Raw genomic sequence first — 9,897 nt, 5'->3', positions numbered from 1 at the left:
TTGCCGAGGAAGAGAAGGCTAATTCCATCTCATCTCCTCCCTCCAGTATTCTCTCTTTCATCTTTCTCTCTGCTGTGTCCTTTCACAGGACCAAGAAAACCTCCTTTCCTGGTGCTGCCGGGGATGGCTGCCTCTTTCTTCCCCCTTTCATTGCGAAACTTGTTAAATGAGTAATCTGCACTAAATTTACTCTCCATGCACCTACTGCTCATTTAAAATTGCTTCTCCCTTGCCTTGACTGACATTTATTTTCTTTTGGATATTAAAAGTTTATGTATTCATTGTAAAAACTAAAAAATACATAAAAAAGAAGAAAAAAAACCTTTAATTCCATTCTCCAGAGATGGATATAACTACAGCTAGTATTGAATAACATTCCATTTTATATGCTAATCTTGATAAACTCTCTGTAGTTATACATATATTGTTTATGAATACAGGGATATTTATGGATATATATATATAATATATTATATATAAGCATATATTGCTATATATGTGCATACTCTGATATATGCATATCATATTCATATATATAAAAACATGTATGACAATATTTATATACTGTTATGAAATTGTTAATATCAGTAGATATACTCTTTGCGTATTTTTGGCATGAAAACTACCTCATCTCATTTATTATTTGAAAATTATTTTTTAATATATTTTGATTGATTTCAGAGAGAAAGGGAGAGGGAGATAAAAACATCAATGATAAGAGAGAATCATTGATCGGCTTCCTCCTGCATGCCCCTTACTGGGGACTAAACCCGCAAACTGGCATGTGTCCTGACCAGAAATTGAACCTCAACCTCCTGGTTCATAGGTTTATGCTCAATCACTGAGCTACACCAGCTGGGCTGAAAATATGATTTTTTAATGCTTAATATTTTGTTATATACCCTAACTTTAGGAATTAATCTCCAATTGTTAAGTACTTAGGATGTTTTCTATTATAAACAAGTACTGGGATTGCTCCCTTCAAAGTTAGCAATGACCAAAACCGGTTTGGCTCAGTGGATAGAGCGTCGGCCTGCGGACTCAAGGGTCCCAGGTTCGATTCCGGTCAAGGGCATGTACCTTGGTTGTGGGCACATCCCCAGTGGGGGGTGTGCAGGAGGCAGCTGATCGATGTTTCTCTCTCATCCGATGTTTCTAACTCTCTATCCCTCTCTCTTCCTCTCCGTAAAAAATCAATAAAATATATTTAAAAAAAAAAAAAGTTAGCAATGACTGCTAGTCATCCAACCCAATGACATTTTTGGCATTCGGAATGGCTGCTACATCTCTGAGATCAACTTCCCATTGCTTTTGATTCTCTTTCTTTTGTTCTGGTTTTTAAAATTCCTTTTCCTCTTCCTAAATGTATATGGCCCTCAAGGCAGTGTTCTTGGCTTTCTTACCACAATAGACTCTCATCTGGAAAATCCACTTTTTCCAAATTTACATTTTCTACCTAGAACTATATCTCAATTTCTATAACTTCTTTTCTTAATAAACATTTCCACCTAGAGCCAATGTTTAAACCCAAATTAGACTTATCCAACCTTACATAGGTTGAACTTAATTAACCTAAATTCAGGACATTTTAGATCGCCAGGTTTCTTTTAATGGTACCAACTATTATCTGAATTGTCCAATACAAAGTTTCTCAGATAAACTTATTTTCTGCCAATATATACAAGTTCTTTTCCTTTTTTATGTCCTTTAGTCTCACTGAAATTTATCCTTCACTGTTTCAATTGAACATTATTCCTAGTCACTTCATTTTTAGGTTGCTCTTTGTCCTCATTAAAAAAGAAATAGTATTTGAAATAAAATTCAGTGATAAAACAGGGCCTGATATATGTATATTACCATATGAAAGCAATTTGAACAACTTTTTTATACCTGAAGTACTTGCATCACATAAGAGTTTTTATTTTTTATTTTTTATTGAATTTATTGGGGTGACTTTGGTTAATAGAATTACATAGGTTTCAGGTGTACAATTCTACAGCACATCATCTGTATATTATATTGTGTGTTCACCACCTCAAGTCAAGTCTCCTTCATCACCATTTATCCCCCTTTACCCTCTTCTAAGAGTTTTCTTTTTCAACGTAGGGAGGTGGAGGCAGGGCTGTCTTATTTCTGTTTCTCCAATGATTGCTCACCTGGAAGGTCTTGCACCATGTGCACCCCTTAGGGATTGCTTTCTAATCCTTGAGATCAATATACAATGTGTCAGGTGTACCTAAGCTGATAGCACCTCTGATGTGGTAAGACCTACCTATGATGTGGCCATCTCCTTGAATGACCATCCTGTTCCTTAACAAGAAATCCCTCAAAAATTGCCCTACCATGGTCTGTGGACAAAGTCAAGTTGAGCATTCCAATTTAGTGTCATTCAGCTCTAATAAATCCCTTATTGTAATGGCAGAAGTATTTCTGTACAAATATCCTATATAATAAAAGCATATTATGCAAATTGTCCCCTCGACCGGGAGGTCATCCGGGAGTTTGACCAGGGGGTAGGGCCAGTTGGGAGAAGGGAGGGAGGCCCCAGCCAGCAGCAGGCAGCCACTAAGGACCCTTAACAGTGTACAAATTTTGTGCAGTGGGCCTCTAATGTTCAATAAATAACACATGCTATTTATGTGTGTAGTTGTGCTTAAACTGTTTGATTTCCATGTGAAAAAGAAAGAAACTGGGGAAGTTGTTATAGAAAAGTACTATCATGTGGGGAAGACCATATGTTTGACTAAGGGTTTTATCATATTAAGCATCCCGCTGTCCTTGGCCATTGAAGCTTTCTTGGACAGATATGCGCCTGAGCATTCTAAAAGCACTTTTCTGATTGCCAATATAAAGTTGGCTTTTGGGATGATCTTTCAGATATTTGCCAGAAAGAATGAACATACTGATGCTTTCCCTCATTTTCAGGGAGAGAAACATTTTAGAGCATCTGAATGAGGTCCTGTGGAAGGTCGTATAATTACTTCCATTAAGGCCCTTAAAAACAGAATGGCTATTTATATTCCTGGAGGTCTTAATGAAGCCCTTTTTCATAGTGAAGGAGCTATTCTGTGATGGTTTCTGAGGTCATTCTAGGTCTCGTTTTGAATAGTTTTAATGTCTTAGAGAAGTTCCGTTCAGAAAAACACCCCTGTTCAGAAAATCTGGGCCTGGTACTGGCTCTGTCATAAAATTATTACGTAAATCTTAATTCGTTCACCATTTCTAAAGAGGGTGTTGAGGGATGAAATTAATAATAAATATAAACATTCTGTTGCGTGTTTAGAAAAGACCGAAAGAGAAATTCAAACTCATTTTGTCTAATTGCTTTCTAATCTCTATGCAGCTCAACTGCTGTGAGGGCTGAGGCAATTGGTAAGAAAAAAAAAAAAAAAAAGGTTTGTATTTTGAAGAAATAAAAATGACCAAAGTCAAGGAAGAAATATTGTTTCATAGAGGTGACATAAGTGGTTTCAGTTCATACCAACATTATGTACTAACTGCTGTGGGTTACAAGAGGGATCTTTTCTCCCTTTTCAACTTTGGGGATTTTGTTCCCTTTTCTCCCAGAGCCCCCTTTACCATCTGTTTCTGCATTCCTTTTCCCAGCCCGAGCATCTATTCTTTCCCTTGTGTGTGTTAAGGTAAGAGGGAGGGTGGTAGAGTGAAACCTGCCGGGGTTTTATGTTAGAGAGACCAAGGTTTGATCTTTCTTTGTCACCAGCATTGGGATTGCCTTTGTAAAGTTATATATATCCTTATGTGAGAACACTGAGGTAATTTTTACCTCACTAAGCTGGTGAAAATGAGATGATATCTAGAAAACATCTTAGCACAGTTGCTGACACAAAATGAATTCTCAGGAACTACTAGTCATTATTGGTCTGTTTTCATATGTTGTATAAAAATACCACTGCCAATTTGGATGTAATTATTTTACGCCTGATAAAAGGGATATAAATTGTCTATATGAAAAGGAAGGCATGACAAATAAATTAAATTATATTTTGAAGAGATAGCCAAAAATAAGAACAAGCACGCATTATTATCACAGATAGTTTCAATTGAGTTTCAATTTCAAATAAATACTGACAGTAACATTAAGCTGTCAAATACAGTTTGATGATGGATGCCTGTGGTAATCTCCCTAAATTGGAGGCCACCATGGGAAAATATTTTGGGTATATTCGTAAGAAGGCAAGTGTAGATGGAGGTTGTAAGTTTGTTTGTGAAAGCCAGCTGTCAGTTCTGCACATGGTGTTTTTCAAGCTATTGTGGGGGTCAAGAGTGTGGGTCCTGGAGTTGAGCACCAGGGTTTGTAGTCTTATGTTCATCAGACAGTAGCTATATTATATGGAAGCTACTTAACTGTGCTCCACGCTTTCATGTATAAATTTGGGATAATAATAGTTCTGTGTGATGTAGTTGGAATATGCTTGTGTGTGTGTGTGTGTGTGTGTGTGTGTGTGTGTGTGTGTGTGTGTGTGACTATTAACTGAGTTAACACATGTAGAGAGATTAAAACAGTTCCTGACAAAGAATAAGTGTACTATATTTCTTAGGTGCTATTATTATTATCATTAAGAGTCACGATAATAGGGCTATGGTGTGACTTGGAAACGATTATGTTTCATAACATTCCTAGAATTATTTTATGCCTAATGTTGGCTAAGCACTGAATATCTTCAGTGACTTAAAAAAGCCACTATTTGAGCCAAAAATAAGAAGATCCATATCATCAATACTTTATTTATTCATGGATAAAGAAGTTAAAGAGCACTGTAGTTCAGAAAGCTACTCCAAATAACACAGTAAGGGTCTATCATCTCTTTGCATTTGCAAATACAATACAGTGTTAGGGTTGTGCCTAAATTTAAAAACAACTGATTTCTTTCTAGAAGGTGTAAATCTATTGTGAAAACATGAATATGACATTTATTGTATTGTAAGATGCAACTTAAATTTAAGTCCCTGGTTCACATCCCTCCTCTCCCCCCCCCCCACATACACACACATACACACACGAACACACTTAATTCAGTCCTTGCAGGCAGATAGTAATATTTCTATTGTACAGATTGGAAAACTGGATATTAGAAAGATTTTGTGGCTTGCCAAAGACACACTGAGTACATGAGAGAATTCTCGACTCTTCATTGTGTCCCTTTGTCCTCTCCCAAAGTATATGCATTTACCTTTATGCTGCTCGGTGGACCTTTGCTATATTTTATGTTCAGAATATGCATCTTATTTAAAAAGTTCTTTCTGGTGAAGCAATCTCTATTATGATACAATGGGGAGCCACTGGAGGTCTGAGGCTGACAAGCAAAGCTCCAGAGGCAGAAAGGGAGGCAAACTCACTCTAAAGGGAGGTAAACTCACTCTAAATCCAGGGCTGGGGGTGCTCAGAAAAGCAGGAGGCCAGAGACGAGAAGCACGGGAGAACCTAATCACAAGACACACTGGTAAAATGTGACTGTAGTGACAGAGAGGTGGGACTGTAGCCGCGCTAATGAAGCAGGTTCTTGTCAATTTGGGGTGAGTCATGCTGACAGCCAGCAGCAAGCACCAAAGAGTAAATCAGGCTCTCTGGAGGCCTATCACAGGAGGGATGCAACTAACGAGAGAGCCTGTGCATCACTCTGATGAGGTATGGACGAATGCTCCTCAGGAACAATTGACCTAGAAACAGGCGACTATTTCAGGGGTATCAGAGCCAAGCCCCCACCAGTCAGTGTGGGCAATTCCGGATGAAATATGCAATTTTTCTAAGCCAACTTAGGGACAGGGCAGTCCTGGCTTTTTCCTACCATTGCTGACAGGGTGTTTTGGACACTGTGCGTGGGTAAGTTCTAAAATAGAACAAAGCAAGGGTTGGCTAAGCCTCCCCCATCTTGGGTGCATGGAGAGGCTAGGAGTCAGAGAGACCTAGATTTGGATTCTAGCTCTTCCATTTATTTGCTATAAAACTGGTAGGTTATTTACTGTCTTGGTAAGTTTTTTTTCATCTCTAAAATGGGACTAAGCATACTTCGAAATGCCTAAGAGAGCATATGTAACACCCTGGCACATGCTATGTATTTAATACATATTGGCTCTGTCAGTCCCCTTCTATTTGGAGATAAGAATCGCTATACGTGTACTACCTATTTTTTCCTGATTATAATTTCTTCACATTGTCGCTCTTTTCCTAAAGTTTAAGATTCATTCATTCATTAGTCATTGAGCATTTATAGTGTGCCAGGACCTGGACCAGGAACTGGGGTTATAGAAATAGAGAACACACCTTCTTCTTCCATATTGCTCACTGGCCACTTCAGAGTTCATGGATAATGTCAATACAATGTGATGAGTAGAGGATGCTAAGGGAGCACGGTAGATAGGTAGGCTGATGGGTCGTCTTGGGAGCCTTCTCATATAGAGTGTGGGTTATCCAGGAAAAGGAGGGTGAGGGTGATTGTATATTCCCTGAAAAGGGTAATTTGTACAAAGATATGAAGGTCTTGTGTAGACAGCCATGGGTCTCTTTCAGGTATTTTAATGGCCATTTATAAGATTTAAATGTCTTCCAATAAGTTAGTCATTTCAGTTCTAGCCAAGAACACACATTTCCGTCTGGTCTCTCTTTTTGTCACTCATTGCCACCCGTGGCTCCATCTACACCTAATTATCAAAAGCTTTCAATGCTGCTTGGCTGCAAAAACTAGCCAAGCTCTAGGGCTAGACCTTAGAATTATAGGCATAGTCTTGGCAATTTTTCAAAAACAATTTAACAACTTAAGCTCTGTGGTCAGTGCCACAGCTGTGTTAGTTTAAACAACCTGTAACCTTTTATTGGATATTAACATTTCAAAGCAGTTGTTTCTGTACTTTACATAGAGCCTTGAAAAAGAGTATCCTAGATGGAATACCCAAAAAGGATTATGACTTCCTGTTCTTAAGATGTGTATTATCCTAGACTTCTATTGTGTGATATAAAGGAACAAGCTGAGAAACATTAAGTTGTACATTTCCCCAGAAATGTACAGAGTCTGAAGGAAAAGAGTCTCATTCAGGAAATGACACCTGATAACACAGCACCACCACCTCCTCCTTCAAGGCCACAGCCCTCTCAGTCTAGAGATCATCATCTTTGGATGTGAGTAGGGCCTTTACAGCCACCACAGGACCACAATAGGCCGGTGATATTGCCCATCCTCCTGCAGCGTTCCCAAGACCACAGCGCTCGCAGGCTGCTGGTCCCTCAGTGCATCGCCCACCAGATGCCGATGGCCTAATAACTCACACTGGGACCTCACCTAGGCAGATACCAGCACAGCCACATTTTGCAGATTTCAGGCAATTTGAAGTATTTGCTGCATCAAATGCAAATGCAAGACAAGATGATGAAGCTGAGAAATATCCAGAAGTCTTGCCAGTTGAAAAAGCTTCTGATCCTGCAAATTCTCTTCAAGTTGCCAAAGCAGATAGGAAAATTGAAGGAGAGACAGCTGCTAGTGCTCCCACCAATGGGGGCAAAGGTACAACCCCTCTTGTTCCACCACCCAGACCTGTTCGAAGAAGATTAAAATCGGAAGATGAGTCAAGGCCAGAAGTTGATGAACATACACAAAAGATAGGTATCTTAGCTGTGTTCTCACATCACAGCCTTCTATTCCTAGGTCTGCTGGGAAAGATAAGAAAGCTATTCAGACACCAATTAGATGCCGCCAGGAAACCAACACAGTTCTGGCCAGATTGAAGAGTGAATTGCAGCAGCAATTAAAGGATGTTCTTGAGGAGAGAATTTCCCTGGAAGTTGAGCTGGAACAACTTCGACTATTCTCTGACCTATAAGCCAACTGCCATTAACTGTGAACATACCCATTTTTAAGCAGTTTTGGGTTAAGCCAATTTGGAGACCCAAACATTCAGCTCACTGCTTAATTCAACATTAAAATTTATGATTCTGTTTTGCCCTATATGTTCACCATTGTATTTAAGTTTCTTTTATTTTTTAATTTCAACAATAAAAGGGTCACGATGACTTTTCCTGGATCGGGGTGGGGGGGGGGGGGGAGTAAAAAAAAAAAAGAACATAAAGTGTGTTCAAAATATTCTGCCAAAGCAAAGACTAGAGTTCTGGAGCTCTGAGCCTAGTTGGGCTGAGTGAGTGAAAGTGAGTAGCAACAAACTGAAGCTATTTGCATAATGATCCACCTGAGAACCCCAAATCAGTCTCCACCTATGCACTTGTGAGCTTTATTTTAGCTAGAAAACATGTTGGAAAAGACTTTTTGGACACAAAGGGGCTTTTGTTTGTACATTATTGGAATGCATTTCTTTATAATGTTGCTGTGCCTAGTCAAGTCTAAGCACAGGAAAAGACATGAATCTGTAGAGAAAATTCTGAATATATACCTTTAGATCACTAGAAAAGAGGTGGTAACTGGTGACTACAGAATTCACGGGGTGCTGGTTTATTTGTAGAGAGCTTCTCTGTGTCTGTAGAGTTCCCAGTGCTTCTGACATATTGGTTAGTTGCTGAACTGGTTGCAAGACCAGCAATTCAAATAAAGCTAGCCCTGGCCGGTTTGGCTCAGTGGATAGAGCATCAGCCTGTGGACTGAAGGGTCCTGGGTTCGATTCCAGTCAAGGGCATGTACCTTGGTTGCGGGCACATCCCCAGTGGGGGTGTGTGCAGGAAGCAGCTGATGGATGTTTCTCTCTCATCGATGTTTTTGACTCTCTGTTCCTCTCCCTTCCTCTCTGTAAAAAATCAATAAAATATATTAAAAAATAAAGATAATATTTCTGATATGGAACTAAAAGGCCAGAAGTAAACATACTGATGTGATTGGTTGTTTCATACTCTGTTGTTTAAAGTTTCCTTATTTTTCAGGAATTGGAAAGGGAAAACTGATGTGATTAAGAGAGAAAGATACTCTGAACTCAATATAAGTTTATCATTCTTTCAAGTATATTCCATCAATGCAGAAAAGCTAACCCTGGCATAAGTGTATGTTCTTGAACAAATTGGGTGTCTGTCTATATTTTGTTTATTTTAACAGCTCCATTTAACTTGAAGTCTCAGAGAGTTTTACAGATTGAATGTGATGTCCCTCTCTGGTGTCCTGTCTGATACATCAGTCTTGTCCTGATAACAGAGAGAAGTACATTTATAGATGTATTTTATTCTTCCAAGTCTAGTATTGAGACCTAAGGAAATTAAGAGAAGTTATTAAGGCCCTTTTTTGTTTTTCTCCAAAATTCCTCATGCTACATTTAACCAGATTGATATTGGCAGAGTTGGGGAATAAGACTAAAACTAAAAATTTTCTAAAGTTATATTTATGTCAGAATTTTTGACTCTTTAGGGAGTGTGATAGTTGTATCCCATTTAAGTAGGTTATCAGAGTGTGAATATAAAAACTATATAGATCTTTAATGGGAAAATATTTAGAAGTACGTTTAAGAAATGGTAGACTGTAGAGAAATTGCTAGCTTGTTAATAGAAACTGTAGATACCAAATGAATTATTTGCTAAGACATTTACAGAGGAAAGCAGGGGACAGATGCCAGCAACAGACATGAAGTTCCCCAGAGAGGTAAAGAAGGACTGTGATAGCACAAAACCAGATGATCGAGGCATTGGACTGTGAAGTCTGACAAGAGCTCCAGGCGCCATGGAGCCCATCCAATAACTGTGAAATGGAAAAAGGAGAGATAAGCCTATGTTCCCATCTTTAGTTTCCAAACATGTAAGACCTCAGATTGAAAGAAAACTCAAGTATATTTAATTTAGAACAAGAAAGCCAAAGATAAATTTACCTATGAAAACAAGCTTTTTTATTGAAAATAAAACCATGCATTTTTAGGCTATCAGTTCATTGAGGTTTATTTGAAAAGATGCTCTCAGTC

At 38.6% G+C, this 9,897-nt stretch overlaps 1 pseudogene; it reads left to right on the top strand.

Moving 5' to 3' along the window:
• Positions 1–7,055: 7,055 nt before the first annotated feature.
• On the top strand, positions 7,056–7,833 carry LOC129151503 (ralBP1-associated Eps domain-containing protein 1-like; annotated as a pseudogene).
• The last annotated feature ends 2,064 nt before the right edge of the window (positions 7,834–9,897 follow it).

Source organism: Eptesicus fuscus, chromosome 14 (genome assembly GCF_027574615.1).
Source record: "Eptesicus fuscus isolate TK198812 chromosome 14, DD_ASM_mEF_20220401, whole genome shotgun sequence".
Classification (NCBI taxonomy): Eukaryota; Metazoa; Chordata; class Mammalia; order Chiroptera; family Vespertilionidae; genus Eptesicus; species Eptesicus fuscus.
The sequence above is the reverse complement of the archived record's forward strand: the minus strand, read 5'-3'. Positions and strand labels throughout refer to the sequence as shown.